Source organism: Euprymna scolopes, chromosome 12, assembly GCF_053919585.1.
Source record: "Euprymna scolopes isolate OS-2025 chromosome 12, ASM5391958v1, whole genome shotgun sequence".
Taxonomy (NCBI): Eukaryota; Metazoa; Mollusca; class Cephalopoda; order Sepiida; family Sepiolidae; genus Euprymna; species Euprymna scolopes.
In genome coordinates, this window is record NC_136493.1 from 8,237,354 (window position 1) to 8,261,157 (window position 23,804).

At 34.3% G+C, this 23,804-nt stretch overlaps 1 pseudogene; it reads left to right on the top strand.

Annotated features, from left to right (window-relative positions):
* Positions 1 to 5,232: 5,232 nt before the first annotated feature.
* On the top strand, positions 5,233 to 5,359 carry LOC145291703 (U2 spliceosomal RNA; annotated as a pseudogene).
* The last annotated feature ends 18,445 nt before the right edge of the window (positions 5,360 to 23,804 follow it).

The window sequence follows — 23,804 nt, forward strand, 5'->3', positions numbered from 1 at the left end:
GGTGTGCCTAACAAAGGAATGAGTCAAAAAAAAAAAAAAAAGACTATGATAGGACATTGAGAAGATATTAGTAATGGCCATTATTAGTTATGATTTATTTAGTATTCATAGCAGCTAATGTTCACCTTCAAACCCTTTTTTGTCAGAATGAGATATGGCTCAGCTGTGTCACAGGAGATGTGCTCTCCCAGTCATTACCTACTTCTTTCTTAAAAGGGGAGAGAAGGCATTGCCAATCGTATGAGGTACCTCCACGGGTCAGTTCATGGTTATTTTTTGAATCCAACTGGGGAGCTGGCTTTTTGCCATTTTCTTGCTTTGTGTCACATCTTGCAATGGCAAACAAGTAAATCTTCCAATATTGGTAAATTGAATTCATATTCAGAGAATTGCAGAAAATCACAAGAGAAAGAGATCAATTTGATGCATAGCATCATTTTGATTTTCCTCAAACAAATATATTGGTATAGTGCTCAATATTAGAAATAGAGCAGAAATATAAAATTGTTAGTCGCAATCTATAATGACTTGTGTATCTACATCGATTATATAAACAGGGCACTCCCTTCGCCATCCTCTCTGTTTATTTTCCTTCAAAACGTTTTTAAAAACTATGTGAAAGACAAGGTCAAAAGCATTGATAAAAAAAAAACAGATTTGAAGCTTTGGCAGTCGGCATCAAACGGAGAAGAAAGGATCTTGTCCATTGATTTAGATGGGGGAGGAGGTGTATTAGAATAACTTGCCAAGGAGGAAAAGCTCGGTTTCTTATGCGCATGTCAATTAGAATCAGCCAATAAGTAGGAAAAAAGAAAACAGATATTTTATCTCTATAGTATGAGGTCTCCCTCTCTTCATCCTCTAATAAATAATATGAACGAATCTAAGCAGAGCGCTGTCTTCAAAAAGATACTTCAATAGGTAAGCTCTTCAATACTGTAAACGGGTAAGGAAAAGATGTAACAAATGTAAAAGATGTCAAAGGTATTGGTAGCAAAAAGATGCACATGTGTGATGGCTTGTTTATGAATGCAAATAAAATCTTGTCTAATAAATATCAGCCCGACGGGGGGGGGGGAGTCCATGCTGATTATGAAAGGACTCAGATCTTTTAGAAGGTTCACTATAAATATGTCAGATCAGAATATACAACCAAGATTTTTTGTTTGTTTTTTTTTAAGCAAAAAAAAAAAAAAAAAAGATAAAATTCTTTTGTATTCAAATTGCTGCATACAAAACAAAGGAAAAGGAGAGTGGGAGAAAATAAGGATGGCAGGGAGGAAAAGAAAATTGGAAAAAAAGGATTTAGCAAATTAAGTTGCTCTTCATTATCAATCTATATATAAAGTGTGTGTGTGTGTGTGTGTGTGTGTGTGTGTGTGTGTGTGTGGCAGTTTATCTCAGCCTACAGGCAACCCACCCAGGCAAGTTAGGTACCGAAATGAAGCTTATAACCCAGCGGATGTTTTAGTGATATTTATATCCATGTTTGGTGTATGAAAATGCATGAAAAGGTCACATTTTTGGTGTGTTCTCGATCCCTATGTCTATGTGTGTCTGACAGAACTTTCTGTGGGGGAGGATGTTCTCATACCAAAAATACAAATGAATCACCAAGATGGACAACTTGTCGCGTGGAATCGTTGCCAATTCCCGGTGAGGCCTTCCTTCGCCATGACAATGAAAGTCAAGGCCAAACGCTGAGCAAAGTGGGTGTATGGCTGGAAGAACCGACTTTCACCCATGGTCAACTGTATGTAGCGGCATCGCAGGTAAGAAACCCACACAATCTGATCTTCGCTCTGGAAAAAAGTGAAAAAACGAGGAACGTCGTGTATAAAGAAATCCTATAACTTCAAATACTTTCGTGTTGAACACTTCCTTGCTGTTGTTGTTTCCTTCATATAAATAAAAATTGTGTAAATACACTGTACTTACTCAATTTTCTTTCACAATATGCAACTATCTGGCTGCAATGGGGCTACTTGTATACATAAAATGAATAGATTTTGAAAGAACTTCGGCACTTGTCCAGAACCCTTCTCAATCCACATGAAAAAAAACATCTAGCCCTAATCAATGATGGAAAGGCAATATCATACCCCCAAAAAAATCATGTAAATTGACTGAATAGTTTTATTTTTAGTCGTGTGCAAGTTCTACTTGAGGCTGTCGCCCATGTTGGTCGCTATTCTCAAGGATATGTTCAACCATTGGTTTGCTCAGGGTTCCATCCCTGGACAGGTGACCAAGAGAGTGATCACATTGCTGAGGAAAGGTCAACGGCATGGTGGGGGGGAAAATTTCGACGATTTTAGACCCTTGACTCTGCTAAACACAGAGTTAAAGATTTTGGCAAAGATTCTTGCGAATCGTTTGCAGGTTGTCATCACTAACTTGATCGAACCAGACCAGACTTATGCTGTGAAGGGGAGATCGATTCAAGAAAATTTGCATTTGATACGCTTGATCATAGAGGGGACAGAAGACAATGCCGAAGTCGCGCTGATCAGTTTAGATCAGTCCCAGGTATTCGATAGGGTCGACCATTGGTTCCTGGGAGCTGTGCTAGAGGCCGCCATATTTAATCCGGACTTCCGCAAGTGGATCTTTGTCCTGTATGATAGGCCGACGGTAGCGGTGCAGATCAACGGTAAGCTGTCGGAGTCATTCGCTGTCTCTCGGTCAGTGCGTCAGGGTTGTCCGCTGTCGCCTCTCTTGTACGTCCTGGCGTTGGAACCCCTCCTTCACAAGTTAAGGGACGAGGCGGCTACACCAGTCCTGCGCGGAATAGCTCTCCCTGGAGGCACACGAGCCAGGGTTTCCGCGTTCGCTGATGATGTCACCGTGTTCATGTCTTGCCACACAGATGTTCAAGTGGTGGTCGAGGCGCTCGCTCGATACGAAGAAGTCACAGGGGCCATCTTCAACCGCAGCAAGTCTGTCGGCCTGCAGTTGGGGGCCTGGACCGGGGTAAACTCGCTTCCAGGTATTTTCAGCTGGACCGATGGACCGGTCCGTATTCTCGGTGTCTGGTTTGGACCGGGACTTCAGCTGGAAAAAATTGGTCGGAAGTATATGGCAAGGTCAAATCGTCGGTGAAGACTTGGATTGGAAGGAAATTGTCCTTGAAGGGTCAGGCGGAGGCGTGTGCTACATACGTCTTTCCGTTCATCCTTTACCGATTGTCGGTACTTCCTCTCCCTGCAGAACGACTAACCCGCTTGCAAGAGTGCCTCGATTCACTATTGTGGAACGATGGTAAGCAGAGAGGTCTGTGTCCAGAGTCCGAGCGAGGGAGGCCTGGGTCAGCCCAGTCTCTTGTGTCATAGAAATGCCGAGAGATTGGCTTTCCTGGGCCGTTCGCTTGAAGAAGATGCTCCTTGGGTCCCTGTGGTTGAGAACTCGTTTCCTAATCTCAAACCCGACCCCTCGGTAGAAGGTCGTCGTAGACCGAGGGGGGAGTCTAAGTTCTTCTCCGAATGCCGGACCACTCTTAGAGCTTTGCCGGGGACCAGTGTCCTCGATAAGCCAAGAAAGAAACTTTATCGGGAGCTAGTGGAGGGGACCACGAAGGATCCACTTTGTAGGCGGATGGGATGGTCGATGGAGGTTGTCCGTTCTCATTGGAGTTGGGCGCCGGGACGGGAGATTCTGAACAACTCGGAATTTTCCCTCACCTGGCGATTGGTCCGAAACGCACTGCCCCTTCTCGACGAACTCTGGCGGTATAAAGAACATACGCGGGGCTTCTGTCCGCGCTGTGACGAACGCGAGCCCAAAACGATCGGGCACACGTTTTTTAGTTGCAGCCGGATCCAGCCCTTATTGGAGTACGTCGGAGAGGTAACGGCTCGCATCGATGCCAAATGTCCGCTCGATCTCGACGAAGGTTATTTTGTGTACAACATGGAGCCGCCGTTCCCCAGGGAGGAAAGAATGGTTTTCCTGGTGATCCTGGCAGTAGCGCGCATGGTGATTTGGATCACGCACCTCAAGTTGGTTTGCGAAAGGACATCTGTTCCGGATCGGGATCTGATCGTTTACTTTAAACATTTGCTTAAAGTAAAGATCAGATGCGATTGGAGGAGGTTGCCTAGAGTGGAATTTGACAAGAGGTGGGTGCACAGCACTAGTCTGTGCATCTGTCGAGGAGCCAAGTTTCAATACGTGTTCCCTCCTTAAGCATGGCACGGGCATTGCTTGGTCTTTCGGAACCCATCCCGCTTAGGTTCTAGCTAAGTCATTTTAAGAAGACTCTTGACTGGTGGTACAAATGAGATCCTGTTCCTGATTTTATTTTTTGGTACTAGAGAACCTCTGAGTCTGCCCATCCCCTTTGTGCCACATCCCCGGTCACTCCCCCACTCAGAGGTCACCTTCCAACCCCCCTCCACCCGTTGCTCTGTTTTCTCCCACTTCCATTAAGGTATTTTCCCCAATCCCCATTAGGGATCGCCCTGCTTGTTTTCGGTTCCCCGGAAAACAGTGGGGAGTCTAGTCACCTAGATTAGTACAGGGGGGCCTCACTAACAACCCAGTAGGATTTATTTCTTGTTTTTGATATGAACACTTTTGATTAGTTTTTCCCCACTCCACAAACAATCTTTCTCTTAATTCAAAAACTTTTTATTTTCTAATGAAATTGAATTTTATTTTTTCACACATGCACACACACACAAAAAAAAATAAAAATAAAAATAAAAATGCATACACAAACACACAGACAACTGTTTATAAATTGTAAATATGTTTTTGACTCTTAAACGCTGGGGATTTATTAGTTAGATTAAGATCCATAGAGTGAATGAGGTATTTTGGTAAATGTTGCCAGTCAAGAGTAAGACTCCAAAGTCTACATTTATTACTTTTAATCACTTTAGTCACAAAGACCCTGAACCCTTCCCCTCCCCAATCTCTTGTAGGGCCTTGTGCCTAATTTTGTTGTTTAAAAATCTTTTGTTTTTTACTTAATTGTATTTTCAAAATTTTAAAAACAATAAAATATATAAACAAGATCAAAGTGTAGTATCTGTTCCGGCAGATACTGCAAGCAAAGACCATATGTGGGGGAAACCTTTCATACCAATTGTCAATGTAGGGGTAACCCTTCATACCAATTGTCACTATCCAGCTCCCCTACTCCCCAGGGAGTTGGTCCCCGTTTCCCCTTCACACCTCACATTAAAAATCGGCCTTGTGCCTAATTTGCTCGGTATGGAGCAAATAAATACCCTTTTCTTGGCCTTTTGGCCAAGATCAAAGTGTAGTATCTGTTCTTACTACATGCTGTACTTATTGCAATATAAAGTGGAGGATCACTTTTCGGTATTAATTTAATATAAAATGATCACCCACTTTACAACCAGTCAGTCTCAAAGCCATTCAAGTCATTCTCCAGATCATTAAAGTTGTTTTTGAAAGATTCCAGTTATTTTTTAAGCATTCAAGTCATTCTTAAGGTCATTCAATTCATCCTTAAGTTCATTAAAGTCATTCTAAGTCATTTACTTTTTATTTATTTAAGTCATTTCAACCCATTTTTCGGTCATTTTAGTTTATCTTTAAGAATTTTATGTCAATCCTACATTCACGCATTCATTTATTACATGAGAGCATGCGACTAATGGCTACCGGCCTTGTTATAAAGAAAATCATTTTTAAGGAAATTTGTTTATCTAAAGCCCTCTCTTCATGCTAAAAACAGCTTTTTAAAATCTCACAAGTTTAAATTATTTGAAGTTATCTCCTTTGTTCTTTCAGACTGTTTTGAAGATGGCGTTGCCAGATAGTCATTCACCATAAAATTTTATTTTATTTAAAAAATAAAATTACTTTATCAATTTACATGATTTTTTTCCATGTACGATTTTTTTCTTTGCATCAAGGATACGAACATACAGATTTTTTTTTTTTAATGACGAACTTTAGACAAGAATGGAATCTTCCAAAAATTATCACAGTTACTCAAAGATAAACTTGAAGGCGGCTACAAAACTTTGTATGTTGTTGAACAATCAAAATTGTTTCCAATTTCAAAACGGTTTTCCTCATCCTGATTGCCATTCAACCATCATAACGTGCTGCATGTTAAACTTAGGAATCATCAGGGAATTTTCTATCAAGAGTCCTGCTTGTATAATGTTTGGATTTCTTTCTCCAAGACTTGCGGCATTCTTTTAACCTTAATTCTTATTAAAATTATTGGGTGAAAATAGCTTAAAAACATTCAATCTCTTAATTAAATGAAAATTTAAGAATATTTTAACCATATTTCCTCCTTTTTTTCATCATTTGCTTATATATATTTTTTGTGTGGTGGAAGACATTAAAAAATTCAAGTCAGTTTTATGTGTTATTTATTTGTTAAAGATTTTATTTAAATTAATGATTATTGCATTAAATTAATATTAATTAACGAAACTGAAAAACATTTAATGAAAGGTAATATTAAGAAAAATTACAATAAAGTATCAGCATTTCATTTGATTATTTTATGTGAAAAATATTTGATTCTCGTAAGCAATTTTATTCATTAGTTTTGTTTGTTAACAGAAAAAAACGAAAAATATTTTAACATTTTTAATTGACATTACATGACAATTGTCTGCCTTGTTTCCCCATTATTTATTGGGTCTATAATGAAAGTATCGACTGATATATTTTAAAAGGATACAGGGAGACATTCATTAATGAAACAAAAGTCTTCTACTTTCAATATACATGAATCGTTTGAACTATAGAAAATTAAGAGAGAGAAAAGGTGGACACCACAACAAATTATGTCGATACACCCATTTGAAGATCTGTGGAGAGGTGCCACTTGAAAGATCGGTTAACAGCAGGGAACATGAACCTCCATCCCTAACAATGAACGAAAATTGACAGTGTTATAACCATAAATCGATACAGGTAGGCAGACACATCAAAGACAAAGCCATAAAATCAAATATTGTCATTTGAAACAAACTTAAAAGGCCTTCTCTCATCAGCAATGTAACTGTCCCAACTGACTGACATTAAGAGTCGAACACGAAAAAATAATGAAAAATCCAAACCTAAAGAATCACCTAAAAAAATGACATGGTCCCTGAAAGAAATAAACATTATTAATACAATAGTATATTATTTTGTGTGTCACGTTTACATCTTTATTCTTCCGAGTGACTTTTGTTTAATTGTTATGACCTTCCATTTCTTGTAATAATTTTACCAAGAATTCTTCATAAGTTTTGGTTTCAATTCACGCTGATGCACCTAAGTCATATGACTATATTTTTGAAATCACAACTTTATAATATATAAGAATCGATAGAAAATTGACTCTGTAAAACTATGTACACATTCTACATAAATGAAAACATCAAATTTAAGCGTATTTTACAACCGGACTACGCCGGGCGTCCTTGCTAGCTTAGATAAATACTTTTGCAGTTTTAACAAAAAGAGTTACTTGGCCTTCGGGACAAGATCAAAGTGTAGTATCTGTTCTTCAGGTGCTGCACTTCCATTTCTTGTTCTCTTTCGGTGGAGGAGAAATCCTTCACGACTGAGACAATTTTTATTTTTGTACCTTTTCTCCACGTTAAAAAACGACCCTGGTGTCTAACTCTGTCCCGTGGGGAGGCATAGTAAATAGGTACAATTATATCTGGGCGTCTTCATTTACACTGAACATGTACAGAATGTCAACATCAATATATTAGATATGACAGAGTCCACTGTGGAATTGAAAGTAAGTGTGTGTGGGTGGGGGTGGTATGCATAAACCGTCAACAACAGAAGATAAATTTGTTACTGGAACTTCCAATCCTAGTTGGTTATTATAAAATTATTGCTATTCGTTCAGATTTTGGTCATTCTTAGGAAGGAATCAGCAACCCAGGAAATACGTTGAAGCATTCACATCCACCTCCCAGCCTCGTCCTCATCCCACCCTGTATATAATATGAAACTATGGGTTGACTCTTATCATTTTGTCGAAATTATGTTTTTAGCTTATAACAAGAGAAAAAGTAGTAATTTTTTAAAAAAATTTTAAAAAATTTTAAAACACAAGAAATACAGGCAATTAGTCTAAGAGATGCCAAACTCGGAAATAACAGTACTGGAAATGACAGCTTATCCTTGTGCAATGGAAAAAAATCTGCATCAGCTCAATGAATTCTAACTTATTTTTACAATGATTACAAAAATGTTGGAGGAAGACCAAGGTAGGAAGAAGAGAATATGATTTCAAATATCAGAAAGTGATGAAAAAGAAAAAAATCTTTCTGCCATGGAATTTAAAAAAAAGTTTATTTATATCTTTGCTGACTGACTATAAAAATAATGCGTCATTTTCTTATCCTATCATCCTATCGAACAATCGAGACGAAAAGGAGAAAAAATAATCAATTTTATTAGTTATTTCTTAATAATAAATAGAAAATACTCAATAGACATCAGGTTTCCAATGATCGATTGCCCCCATATAATCTCAGTGTACACAAACTTTCACAAGAAAAAGAAAAATACAAAACCAGATTCAGTGAAATTCGTGAAAAAATAAATTCATTGGGAGAAAAACACAAGCAAAAAGAAGAATCGTGTACTTGCATCGTTAGTTCGACATAAATAATGACTGGAAAACTTTTTTCAATTCATATGACATTTTGGGAAAAGGAAAAGCTATTATTTCAGAGACAACATTTACAAATAATAATAAAAAAAAAATAATGATAATAATAATAATTAATAGACAAACTACAAACACTAACTAGTCATATGGAAACTGTAACAGAAGTAAAACAAAATAAAATGAAAGGAACACATGAAACCAAGAGAACTGAAACTGCAGGACAAGCTTATAAACCTATCGCCCCCCCCCACCTCAAAAAAAAGGAAAAAAAGTGAAAGGGTCAAGGAGAATGAAAGAAACAAGGATAGAAAGCACTAACCCGATCACCACTTAGATGAGTGTGAAAAATAGTGGGACCTTGGGGAGGCATATTGCCACCCAAATTCCAGTAAAGACCAACATTCATTTCTAGCGAGTAGTCAATCGCAAACGGCTGTTGTAATAATGCAAATTCATATGAGAGGTTATTGAAAGAGGTGAAGAGTACTGGACATCTGTGAGAACTTGTCACTGAGACTTCAGAGAACATCATCGGTTATTGTCATTGAATAATTTCTCATGATTACTCCTAGTGATTACTCCTAATCAATACAAATAAAAATGAAATCATTGTATGTTCAGCTGCATGGATAAGAAGTGCATAAACCTAAGTGCATGAAAGAGCGAACGCGGGTATAGGTTTATCCAATCTTGAGAGATGCATGGTCTCAACAGCCAACAACTAATGGGAGCATCCTCTGCTTTAACAATTCTCAGTGTGAAAAAATGTTTCTGAAAGTCATGGAGGCTGCTAGACGTCAAAGACTCATTGAAACAAGACTTTCAGAGTATGGCAGGTGTTGGATGAAGAATATTCGCTAGGTTGTACATCTCTAAACAGTTTCCAGATGATCAAGATTTTGAGCAAGATGCTAATTCTACGAATATTCATCATAGGTGTTTATTTTTAAATAGATGAGGAGTGGCTAACAAAGGTCTGGCAAAGTGATAGCAAGAGGCAGCCATCTTGAAAATTCTAGTTATGTGCTCTTCTAAAACTTTTGACAAATAATACATAGGAGTAATGGAACAATTGTGTTCTTCGATTATTCGTTTGTTATAATGTCTGGAAAATCTTTTTATTGAAAGTAAACTTGATAACATTTCGATAAAATGGACGAGAATTTATTAATTCAAAGGTAAGATTTACAAATAATAATGAAATCATTGTGCACAGTGCTCAGGTGCACAGCACTTTATCAAACGTGCATGTGTACGACAGGAGGAAGTCTAATTTGGGAAAAGGCAAACATAAGCACCGCTGCCACATGTACAGACCTTCCACATCAACTTCTGCAAATGAAGGAAATGTCGAGCAGGGTTTTCCCAATTGGCAGTCTCAATATTAAATTATCCGAAATCTGTGGCAGGGTTAATATTGAATTATTTGAGGTCTGTGATAGGGTAAAGCCAATTATAATGGTCGGTGTCCTTCTTGATAAAGAGTGCTTGTAGAACTATAAAGAAAAATTGCTCACAAGATTCCTGTTTAAATTATGAAGCAAAGAAAAGGAAACACATTTGTGCAACTGACAACCTGATAAATATAACTTAAAAATTCCATTCTTTCGTTTGATCATGGATCTAATACCTCCACCACAGAATACTGCGTTCTTTATGCAAAGAAAAGACGACCACTGTACAGCGTGGTCCTACAATCTTATTACTTTTACCAGAAACTAACAAAGATAGACACATAATACAACAATACGAGACATGTCTTGGATTTTGTTTTAACAACATTGAAACAAACTATAAACACACTAGAACAAGTAATGCAATAACTGCGATGACATAAATGATGCATGAACATGCATTTGTGCATTCATTGCATCATTCATGATCGCGCCACTTGATTTGCCAGTCCAAAGTTGTCTTTCAACCCGGCAATAAAGGAATTCTCATTCCAAAACAAAAACTACAAGCCCAGTTTCAGGATCCATCCAGATTTTCACCGTCCATTTTCAAACACTTCTCAAGGCTTTTTAAAGTTTTTCAAGACATTCTCCAGACAAAATCCAAGTTTTTAAAATAAAATTTGGGTTTGTTTTACAATTCACAGCGATTCAAAAACATGATAAACAAAATTAAATATACAACACATAAATGTTAGTATAGCCAATAAAAGCCATTTTGCAATCTAGCTGCATTATTTTTTGGTGTTTTTAAGTAGTTTTTCATCTCAAATATTAACTCTCTTTACGGCTTTTAAATTTCCAACCAAGATGGCTGCCATCTTGTTCATTTTTTGACCCAGCCAACCTTGTTTTCAGTTATCACTATTTTTCTGTGTGTGTGTGTGGGGGGGGGGTATTTTCCCTTGGAGAGTCCCGGTCAGGTAAGGAAAGCTTTTTTTTATATATAGAGAGGGAGGGAGGGAGTCATTTTTACTTATAGCGGTTGCCATTAACCGCCCCCCCCCCAAGTAAATTATAAATGAGAGCCAAAAAAAATAAATAAATAAAAATACGAGGGAGATTTGACCCCCCCCCCCAAAAAAAAAAAAAAAACAAGTGAGAAATAAAAATGGCCCTCCACTCTAAAACAAACTTTCTTTCGTGGATGAGACTCTCTAATGGCAAATATGATTTCACAATGATTTTTTAAGGTAATAATAGAAATGTCTTCTTCAAGGCAAAAGTTAAAATTCAAAGACTTTTCAAGTCTGTATGAATAATGAATTTATAAATAATCTTTGTTTTTTCTTCTTTTTTTTATATTACAACTGGTGTTCGCCTCCACAAGGTTGAATGGTAAACTTGCAGACTAAGAGTTAAAAACATTATCTCTTGGGTGGTCGGACTCTGGCCAGAGATATTTTCAGTTTTCTGTGTCGCCACCCTCTCCCTTTGACAAAGCATGTATCATCGCACCGTCTGCCATCCGTATGCAGCAGAAACACGTGGGATCTTTTTATGAAGCCGTGCTTTGCTGATTGATCCTTTAGTGTTAATTTTTTTGGTCGGGTGGAGTGGGGGGAGAGAAATGTAATATTTACTGTTGTCACCACAATCGAGTACAGGAAGACAAAATACAGCAATAAAAAAAAACAAAAAAAAAACGAAAAAACAACAAACTATTCTTTCAATCTAACACAAACAAAAGTTGATACCTATAACATGTCTGACAGTTAAGCAACTAGAGTCCACAAATGGCATAGGATGGGGGTAAGATATAATCATCATATCACAGCAAAATATTTACTCATCATCTCTAGCATAACAAAAGCAAACATCTAATATATAAAAAACACAATTTTGCTATTTACTTGCCTCTCCACAATGCCGAAGTTAGACACAATGTCAGTTTTTTTATGTTGTGAAAATCCAGTTATCTAAAAAAAATCACATGCTGGATTTGGTCAAAAATAAAAATTGCTTGAATCTGAAATAACAAAATAGATAAACAGATATTACACTTTGTTCCTAGCCAAAAGGGCCAAATTTTGAGAATCATTGCATTTTTTAATTTCTTTTTTTTAGTAAAAGTAATTTTTGAGATGAGGTGTTTTCATTGATTGAGATTGTCGGACTGACTTCCTCATCTTGGTTGTTATAGTCACAACGTTTTGGCCGTTTTGCCCTCCGGCCTTCGTCGGCCTTTGTTTTGTATCGAACTGAGGAACCGTTTGTTAAGAGTCTCAAACCCAACCCTTTATTATTATTACGGGGGTACCGTGTTCGGACTCCAGCTAGGCTTTGGGACATAGTTGCTGATTCTCTGTTTTGAATGTTACTTTTTCACTGCCTTCGTTCAGGATTGAACTCAGCACCTTTGGGTAACTGTAAACTTTGATGCAACGTCTAGGACCACTCGGTCATATGTCTTTTTTTGTTTTTTTAAGTATCTTATAACTTTGTTGATAGATTTAATTTGATATACGAAGTTATTTTTTTCATTGTAGACTTGTTATATTGTTACAGTTAACATGATTCTTAATTTAACATATAAAGCTATCTTGCCAGATTTTCAAAGTCAGAAGTAAAATTTGACACATCAAATTTTACTTCTGACTAACCAATTTTCATTTATAATTGTTGCATCATGTTATTAGCAATATAAAATATACTTTGCTACAATTTATTTTTAAATTACATAGTTCATTCCACACGAATGCTGATATGAAGTATTAATAAAACTCATCAAGGGGGATTTTGGATTACAGAATATGATAAGAGTTGTCTACTTTATGCACAAACAAATAATTAAAATCTAAAATAACTTTAATGCAAAAATTAGATATAGTTACTCATTATTGAATATTATTAGCAAATTTATTGTTAAAATCTTTCTCAATAATAGTTATTTATTAACTGCCCCCTAACCATGACTGTCAGACGTGTTGCTTGAACAAAATTAAATTTATTTCCAGGAGCGTGTGAAAAAAAATTTTTAAAAACATTTTTTACAAATAATTACAACCAATAACTAAACTTTCTCCAAGAACTAGTTTTCCAGCAATTCTTTGAATCAATCGTAGTTTTCATATTTTTAACCTTTAAACTGATTTTTTTAATAAAACAAAAATAATTGATTTTGTTATGATTCTATATCTGTACCAAATTTTTAAAAAAATAACGGAATTCGTTAGTTGGGAAGAAAGAATGTCAGCGCTTAACAATATTATTGTCTTCGATTGTGAAATTATTGAATAAACCTCATTAGCAAATAGCCCCCCCCCCTTCACTCAATTTGATAAAAAGTTGCATAAGACATCCATTTCACTACAAACGCAACAACACATCATTTAGAAGAGCAATAGAATATATGAAATTATTTAAATGGAAGGAAGAAGGTCCTTAAAAGATTTATAAAAAAAATGGCTTTACTAATATAAAACCATTAAAAGAACTCCGGAGAGAGAGCATAAGTAGATATAACATTTTTAAAAACCGCCCAAGACAAAGTATTAAGCCACTGGATGTAAGGGACATGTATCATGTCAAGGTCAAAAAATAGTCAATGATAAGATAAATTCTGACCCAGAAAACAGCAATTCTTTCCCCTATATTTATAAAAATATAAAGAATGTATTGGATATAATATTTGTATATTTCTAAGTTGTCTTTAAATTGCTCTTGTGGTCAGTTTTCATATTTTCTAGTTGAAACTTTAAAAAATTTTAATCTATTTATTACTAAACCTCTGCAAATCATGTATGCTTGTGCACGTGCACAATGGATGACGTCATCAGCTAAAACAAGTTCAAGACGGTGTCATGAATGCTGAAGTAACAAAACAATAGTGTCGTGTGGACAGTGACAACGTGTTTGTATGTGTGTATATACATACATACATATATGAGAGAGAGAGAGAGAGAGAGAAAGACTTCTGTGCATATTGTAGCAATACTAACAATTCAGTATACCTAAAAGGTGAAACGCTAACCTTGCCACTAACAAGGTTAACGTTTCATTTCTCAACAATGGTATCGCCTAGCAGATTTCAATCATTGCTTGGGGAATCCCACTATGTCAATATCCCCGACAAACTCGCTTAGCAACAAAATCACACCCCTTCACTGTTGAGGTCCCTAAATGCCAGAAAGCTTTCTGCTCTGACATTTTCTTCCCTCAAACAGCTAGACTGGAATTCCCTTGCTGCTACCTGCTTCCCATACTGCACTGATATGCAGAAGTGGTTAAATGTAATGTAAACCAACCATCTTCCTCATCTTCTCCAAGCATGGTTCCAAATAGTAGCCCTCACGTCCAAGTGCATATATGTACCTTGTTAGGGTGAACGGGGTAAAAAAAAATGTCAACAATGTTTTGCTGCCAATTCAATAACTAAAGTATTAAAAGACAAAATAATGGAAGGAGAAAATGAAATAAAGGATTTATTTGGGGCTACGACTGGATTTGAGGTCATAATGAAAGTATCTACTATGGAATATTACCAAAACCTGATAGACATGATCTAAAAATAAGTTAGATTATAGGAAATATGAGATTCAAGAAAATGTTGGTCATGGCAAAAAAAAAAAAAAAAATGAAATTCATGTCAATGAAATAAATGATGAATCATAAAATATCTAGACTGTCTACGAAATGCAGATATAGTTTGAAAAACTCAGACAAGAAAGGACTTAATTCAATTAAGATTAATTGAAGGTATGTACAATGCATTACCTCAATATAAAATAACGCAATAGCTACAAATACGAAATGTGCGTTGACTTTATACAACAAAAATTGATGCAAAAAAAAAAAAAAATTGAATAAGTATGAAAAAAAAAAAAAAACTATACGAACAAACTATACTTACATGTTAAAAAAGATTTTTTTAAATATTGGTTTTGTAGAAGTAAACATGAAATAAAAAACGAAAAATGTCCAGCAGTTGGTACAAATTGCTTAAAAATGAACCATTTCCAAGCAGAGAGAGTTGAAGAACATGGAATTAGTTTTATTAAAAAACAAAAACGCAGAGAAAAAAAAAAGACGTTACAGGCAAAGTTAAAATTAAAATCAATTTCGATATACAAATTGATATCGGCAGTCACGTTACACTTAAACTTAAAAGTTTCTGAGTATGCACTGGAAATCCAACTTTATGAAAAAGCAATTTACAATCTCACCAATTTGATAGGTCGGTTGTAAAAAATTTAAGAGTACTTAGAATGTTTCTTGGAGTTAAGATTTGAAGTACTACCTATAATCGTCACATTGTGTAAAATTTAAGTTTATATTCAATCGAAGAAAAGAATTACCAAAAGTCACAACAACAAGAATAATATGATTCGCAAAGAGATTAATAGCATTTGACTTTGACATAAAATATGTAAAAATAAAAAAATGTGTAAATGCATTAGGATTGTTGCAATTTTACAAAGAGTCAAAAGATGAAAGAATTTGAAGAGACATTTTTTAGGTTGGGTAGAGACTTATGTTTTTGTTTTTTGATCTAACAATTGCAGAAGCTAAACATGATCCAGTGTTAAGATAATATCTCGAATTAAAAAAAAAAAAGTGTTAAGATAATATCTCGAATTAAAAAAAAAAAGTGTTAAGATAATATCTCGAATTAAAAAAAAAAAAAAAAAAAAAAAAAAAAAAAGTTCTGAATTTTTTAGATGAAGTATGAATGTTTGTATTATTTAAATTAAATCGGACAATTATTCTCATCTTGAGTGTTATCTGCAAAACGTTTCTGTCGATGTAACCTTCGACCTTCATCAGGTGTTAAAGTTGCCATGCTTTTGGCAAGAAAAAAAGGAGGAGAGTAGCTTTGCACACTAAGGTTTTGAATTTTTTAATCTAGTTAAAAGCAAGTTACACAAATTATAAATATAATTAAATTATTAGGGAACCCTAGGGGTATAATTTCTAACTTATGATTAAACTTTTAATTAAATCCATCAACCAATTGTATGATTTGAGAAACATAATATTTATGAAACTAGATTATTGGTGGTTTCAGTATTGTTAATCACATGTTATCTATTTTTTTTACTATATCTGGTTAAAACAGTGAAAATTAATGATAACATATGTGTATCATGTTATACAGCGTAGAATTGTGGTTAGAAACACAATAAAAATAAAATTTAAAAATAAAAAAAAAATATGGTTGCCAGGATATTCACAAGGTATGGATATGAATATATATAAAAAAAAAAAAAAAAAGTAACGAATTAAGAAATTTTACAAATATTTCAGGGTCCAAAGAAGTAAAGCCATAACGTGATGTGAATACAGATTATGTGTCGAGATTCTTGATATTATAAACTCTTTCAGGCTGGCCCGAAGTAATCAACGTACCGGACAAGTTAGACGATAAAACAGATTTTAAGGATTATATTTTATTATATTAAGGAAACGGTACACCAAAATGCCTGGTATCTGACGATACACAAAAGTCTTGTGTTGAAGATCTTTGGTTATAGTTGTAAAAAATAGGGTGTAAACCATATAAGGCATTGCCATATCACCCTCAAGCAAATGGGTTAGTGGAAAGACCATAAAAACAGGACTAAAAGCATGTTCTCAACAAAAAGAGTGAATAGATTTTTTTATCAAGGCAGTTTTTAAGCTGTCACAAAGTATCACATGGAAGACTAGGGTCAATCAGCTTTAATCAGAAGGCAAATTAGAGCGTCGCAAGGGAAAAAAATGTGGTACAAAAAAAAAAAAAAGCACAAACTGAATCAAATCCAAAACGAGAAAAATTTACAATGCAAAATATAATACAACTATATTAAATAGAAAAAAAAGGAGGAAAGTGTATTAACCCATGCTGATCAAATAAGATGTAAAAGGTGAATATGAAGAGGAAAACAAAGAAATCTCTACACGTTCCTTCCGATACGGAATTCTTAGAACAACCTCTACAGAATGAAACAACAGAAGACGAAATAATGTGCAATAAAAAAATTGAAAGTTCATGTGAAAATCAAAAAATGTTAAATAAAAGTTACTGCGTAGAACAAGATCTCTCATAGAAAGAAACATGAGGAAAAAGAAAAATAATCTGGAAAAATGAAACAATTATTACAAGTACAAAACATATCCGGGCATAAAACCTTTGTTTCATGATGTAGTGATTATGGAAATTCAGTTTGCGGAATTAGCATAAGAATTGACGTGTGTGTGTGGGGGGGTGTGTATATATATATATATATATATATATATATATATATATATATATATATAATAGAAAAATCTTATTGAAAATTCAAATCATAAAAACATTAAAACCCTATCAAGAAAGTAGTCAGAATTTTTAATTAATTATCTGACAAGGAGTGTATGTATATATATATATATATATATATATATATATATATATATATATATATATATATATATAACTATTGCTATAATGACTTTTTAATACCTACAGGACAAGTGTTTCATCTTTTCAGGAATCATTAGTGCAGGGAATTAAGATTACAGCTGGTTGGGATATTCAAACCCAGCCACAAAACCTTTTCTGACTCCATTAGCAAGAAACAAACCACACGACCAATGTTAACCATGAAAAAATACAGTTGAAATTAACATTTATATAAAGCATAAATGTCTAAACTGCGAAAGTGAGCGGATGATTATATCATGATCTGCACATATAATATACGTGTATATATATATATATACACACACACACACGGTGATATAATAAAACTGTTGCCCTAAAAAAGGGTGATATGATTCCATTTCCGTTTGATGAAAACCGGTTTTCTTTTTTGTTGTAGACCATCAACTAGTTGGCCAATTGTGTACAAATCCCAAAAGCGATAAGAACTTTCTATCATGTCTGAAAATGACAATGTTCAATAAGCGAGATTGGAGATGCGCCTCTGTGTAACTCATGCTCTCTACTGATCCAAGTTATGACAACAGAATCATTGCCAGCACCCCCAAAATGCAAATCCGAATGGTTTAACGCTTGAGGGCACAGTTCAACAAAGTTTCCGGACGCAGTTATAGTGTTTGGTGTGGTTTCAAGTGAGGGCCACATCATGCCACCTCACATCGTCGAAATCAGCTTGAAAGTCAATGATAAAGTGTACCTGTGATCCTCTGGTGCATTCAGGTGGCTGCTGACAAACCCGAGTGTGGCAGCAGGACTCACTGCCGGCCCACAAGTCCAAAGAGTCTCAGACATGCTTCAGAATGGAAGGTGAGCTACAACTATGCCTTGATCTTACTGGTCCCCTCCTCCCCCGACCTGAACCTGCTGAATTACTTCATTTGGTCATACATCAGGAACATCACCAACATGACCTCCCACAACATCAAAGTCAGTGTGATCGCCACTATCCGCTAAGTATTCGCCGAGCTCCCACTAGCACTTATGGAAAGGGCATGCTCCCACTTCCAGACCCATATCAAGGTGGTGATTGAGGCTGAAGGTCGTTATATTGAATAGATATCAGCTCTACTACATAATCAAATTATCTGAATTAATTTTTTCAATAAAAGTTTTAAATTAAAACTGTATTGTTTTCTTTAGGGTAACAATTTGATCATTCCATCGTGTGTGTGTGTGTGTGTGTGTGTGTGTGTGTGTGTGTGTGTGTGTGTCTATAATTCTCTTTATAAGAATGTGCAAAGATTGAAATACAATTACTAGAAGTAAAGATGGTTTTAGTTTTAGTTTTAGGTAAAGGAAGTGGGTGTAAAAGCCTTTCATAAAAATTCAGATAGCTTCAATTTACAGAAAATTTTCACATCAATTAATAAATATTCACAAAATTTGGGGTTCTTTTAAGTACTTTAAAGGGGGTTAGAAGGGCATAATATTAGCACAGCATCCCATTCAACGTTAAATATTTCGAACTTGTATTCAATCTGATCCATAATGAACTGAGCATAATTTCTTCAATTTCTTCTTAAGCTTTAGCCTTAAATTTTCGACATTTTCTAGAATCAAAATCATGTAATTTGATCAAAATTAGAATACATATTCAAAACAAATTTATACTCAAAACCATTTATGGATTTTTACAATAATATTACTAGTATAAATTCTTGGAAGCAAACGAATGCAGCAATTACAAGAGTTAAATCGACTTACAAACAAAGGAGTCATAAAAATATTTGCTTAAGATAAAAAAATAAAAGCCGACAACTTTGCATGATTTATATACATTGTTGGATAAACGTTTTAAGAGCTCAGAAAAGAAAAAGTTCTGATGTTTTTAATGGCGGATCATTCTAACAGAACAGAAAATGAAAAGCACATGGTTGAGATTTTTTGAAGGTCGATATGTTATTTTTATGCTCAAAGCCCATTAGCTCAATAAAACTGTCCTCTAGTGTTAGTGATCATGACAAAAATGCGCTCTCTATCAACTTGTCCTGGACCATCATGAAAGAGGCTCATAAAATCAGTAAATTCAAAAAAAAAAAAAAACGTACAACAGAGATGAGATTGTTCCTCTAATAAAATGATCAGGTGGGCACATCAGTTGTCCCAGAGTGAAGAAAAGGAGAAAGAAACAAAAATTAACATAATTTTTTTTTTTACCACATCGATACAAAAAATAAAAAAAAAATAAGACGGTTCTGCCTATTAAATGGGCACTAATTTTCACCATACACACATACATATTGATAGCTACACATCCTGCATGTGAAGGACACACATAAAAATCTGAAAAAAGATGCAATAAAATCATAACCATGCAGATAGCTATGTGCAAATCTTTTCATAAAATGATATATTAAAAGTAGCTTAGTACTATTATTATTTTTTACAGTGTTTCCATGAGTTAATTTACTTCCAGCCACCACCAACACATTTCAAGCTACCTGTAAATCCACAGACCAACCTACCATTTTCTTTGAAACTGAACAATGGAAAATACGTTTTAATATTTTCTTTAAAAAATCACAGTGCTAACCTCGTTTCTTTTTCTTTTCTTCTAAATTTTTTTTTTTTTTTTTTTTTTTTGGAGGGGATTCAAAAGCTTATTATTGGGGGGGGGGGCTAATATTTATGATAAAATTAGTTTTTGGTTTTAATACAAACCTATATATTAATATCTTTATATATATAAACACGCTTATACCTTTCTTCAATACATGTCATATCATCAGTAATACATAGACAGAAGCATCTACGAAAATCTTAGAGGAAGCAGAAAAACCTTACACATCCCAAGAACGCAAATCAATTTTATAAAATTAAGCATTGCCATGCACACAGAATCAATTAGGGTCGAATTTCTTTTTTTTCTTACCTGCCTTTTTTTTTTCTAACTAATGAAAAGGACAGTCGATATAACCTATCCATTTAATTTTGTGATAAGGATCTAAAAAATACATTTCTTGGCTAGTTAGATTTAGGTAGCAATTAGTATATATATATATATATATATATATATACACACACAGTGATGCCAAAAAGAAAGTCTGCACTTGTCATATTTTCAAAAACCGTAAATTTAAGCTAAATTGAATGTAACTGTTTAAAAAACCTATACCCCATTTGATTCGCCTTTTATTCCTCTATAAGTTTATAAGTTCATATTTGACTTAATTCAAGTATCCTACTGTTAATGTCAATTTAAAAAATTAACTTCAAACTGAGAAGGCAAAAAGAAACTGTGCAAAATAGAAAATTTTTATTTAAATGTAACATTAGAATATTAATGCAACACAAATACAACAGGAACACAATGAACTAGTTATTATTTAGTAGCATAATCTTCTGCAATTTCACAGCCTGCAACCGATTAAAAAGATTTTCCCAAACCTCAATACCCGTTATGTCAAATCCCGAGTCTGTAGACTGAAAATTGACAGAGTAGTTTGGTAGGGAAATGTACACACAGACAATTTCACTTTTATAGATATGTAGATAACATGGATAACTAAAATAGGTGCTTCTTTACTATCACCCCACTATAAAATGTGCTGTACATTAGCGAAGTTATGAAAGGAGTCTTTAATGATGGAATCTGTTCTGATATTTAGAATTGAAATAGTTTTCTGCTTTTCCTTTGAGTTAATTTGATTAAAATTTAACAAAAGAAGATAATTTTTAAAGAATACAAGAAGTGAGGTACACAAATACTTTAGTCAAAAATATATTGCTATGGTAAAATGGGTTAGGGTTAGGGTTAGTGCAATCAAAAATATATTGCTATGGTAAAATGGGTTAGGGTTAGGGTTAGTGCAATCAAAAATATATTGCTATGGTAAAATGGGTGTAAAAGAAAAGATTACACAACTAAAGTTATGGACTTAGTCGCTTATTTTTTATTTTGTGTTTTAGTTAGGTTACCATTAGGAGAGAGACAGAGGTAATGAGCTAAATGTCTACAAGTCCCTTAAAAATTGAAATAAAATTCAGAATGTAGCAAAGAATATATTTTAGTGATGTGACGATTCAAATATTTTTCTGATCCCGATACAATTACTGATTCTGTTTTAAATTCTAGATGTCAATACAATCACTGATTCAGAATTTTTAAAATCTATAAATATTTAACTCTAGAGTTGTTGTTTTTATTTATTTAAATCTAATGTTCGGATTTCTTTAAAAATCCATGTAATATGTGGATATTTTTTCACAAACGTAAAAATACTTGTGCATGAGAGGAGGATCTTATAGATTTTAGTTTTATTCTAATTTTAGTTAAAGTTCAACATCAATAAATATTTATCATTTCATCATTAAAAATAACAATGGAAAATAAAATTTAAACAAAAAAATAAAAGTTTGAAAGTATCATTTTTGGAATCAGAAATGAGTCTAAAAATTTTTCCGATTCTGATACCCCAAAAACCTGACTTTTCTAATTTCGATTAATCGTCCCGACACTAATTATATTAATACAATCAGAATAGCTTGTTGCCTTCAAAACGATTTTTAAAATATATTTCTAATTTTTAATTTTCAAAATGCTAAAATTATTAAAAATCAAATCTGACAATAAATATGTCAACCATGCATAAAAATATCTGTTCAATGGAAGATGAGTGTCACTTTCAAATTGGAATTAATCATTTTATCGACAAGAAATATGAAAACGTTTTAAAGTACATTTCAAGCTTAAGCAATTTTTTTTAGAAATGTTGAGCGAAGTGTAAACCGATGTGTTTCGTCTTTTTTCTATTAAGAATGCAATCTCATCGAGCATTATAATTTAAATGAATCTATATTTGGTAAGTGTAAAATATTAGCTGAAGCAATTTTATCCAGTTTCCAACCATTTTTTTTTTCTCCTCCATCCGCAACCATCGCCAATCAAATTTGGGGAGGGGTGGGGTGGGGTTAAATATGACAAACAAAAATAAGAATTTATTTGATAGAGGGAGAGGATGGAGAAGGCATTTTTTTTAAAGCAGCAAACGATGATTTCATTTCCAAAATGAAACGTTTCACATATTCATAACACCTGGTCATAAGTTCATACTTGGTTGAACATGCGAGCAAATGGAAAATGGCAGAATCACAAACCTTGAAGAAAAAATTTAGAAAATTATTGCTCATTAGCATTAGGATCAAAATTACATAAACATGAGTTCTAGAAATTGAAGTGTGTGTGTGTGTGTGTGTGTGTGTGTGTGTGTGTGTGTGTGTGTGTGTGTGAGAGAGACTCTTTCGCTGCATCATAGCTCTTCAATGCAATTAGACTAGCACCTATATAAAGCTAGGAATCAAACCTACAACCATCTAGTTCAATGGTTCTCAACCGGGGTCCATGTGGACCCCCATGGTACATGTAACGTTAATATCGGTTCAGTTTTTTTTGTTGATATATGTTCTTTGGTTTTCTTTACATTACTGAAAAATAAAATAAGCCATAAGGGTTCACTAAAATACATTAAAAAGAAAAAAAAGTCATGATTAAAAAAGGTTGAGAACCATTGATCTAGTTGATAGCCGGCAATTCTACTCCCTGGGCTACAGGATCAATGCATGCCTTTACATAAACACTTACCGTCACTTTTAAAGTGCTCTGTTTGTTTATTTGCAAACAAAGAGCTTCGCATTACACTGATTAATTAAGTAAAATCATTTAATAAAAGTGCTGAAAAATGACAACAATAAATTAAAACAAAGAAAAGGAATTCTAACATTTTAACTTTTAACAAACGTTAAATTAAAGAGAGGCACAGCGGCTTTTAACACAAACACACACTTCTGCATGTGTTTGTGTTATGACTAGTGAGTTATCAATAAACAAATTAAATCACTCCCCCCCCCTTTAACATGTGTGCACAGTTTGATCTTCATTCTTTGATCTTCGCTTTTCCATGTGTGTGACCCTTAATCTGTATAGTTCATTGTTTGCCAGCCATTTAACTTAGTCAAATAGAACTTATCTATGGAACAGTTTCAAAGGTTTTATTGAAGAAAAAGTTCGTTTATAAGGGGAGAAGACATCAAAAGAAAGGCTAAAATTTATTTTCTTACTTCACCTTAAAAATGATCAACGAATAGACCGGTCATGAAGCACTATTCTTAGATTTTTACATTGTCGGTACATCTGGTCTGGCTGCTTCCTAGTTTCAAACTGCCTCGAAATTGTTCCATCCCAAACAAATGATGTTTTTTTTTGTTTTTTTTTTTTGTTTTTTACATAGCATCACCACATTATCAAGGACAAGAGCCCACTCAAGGATAAGGGTTAAAGAGTGTACAGTAGAAATTGGACATTATAGTAATCATTAGTAATGAAAATTTG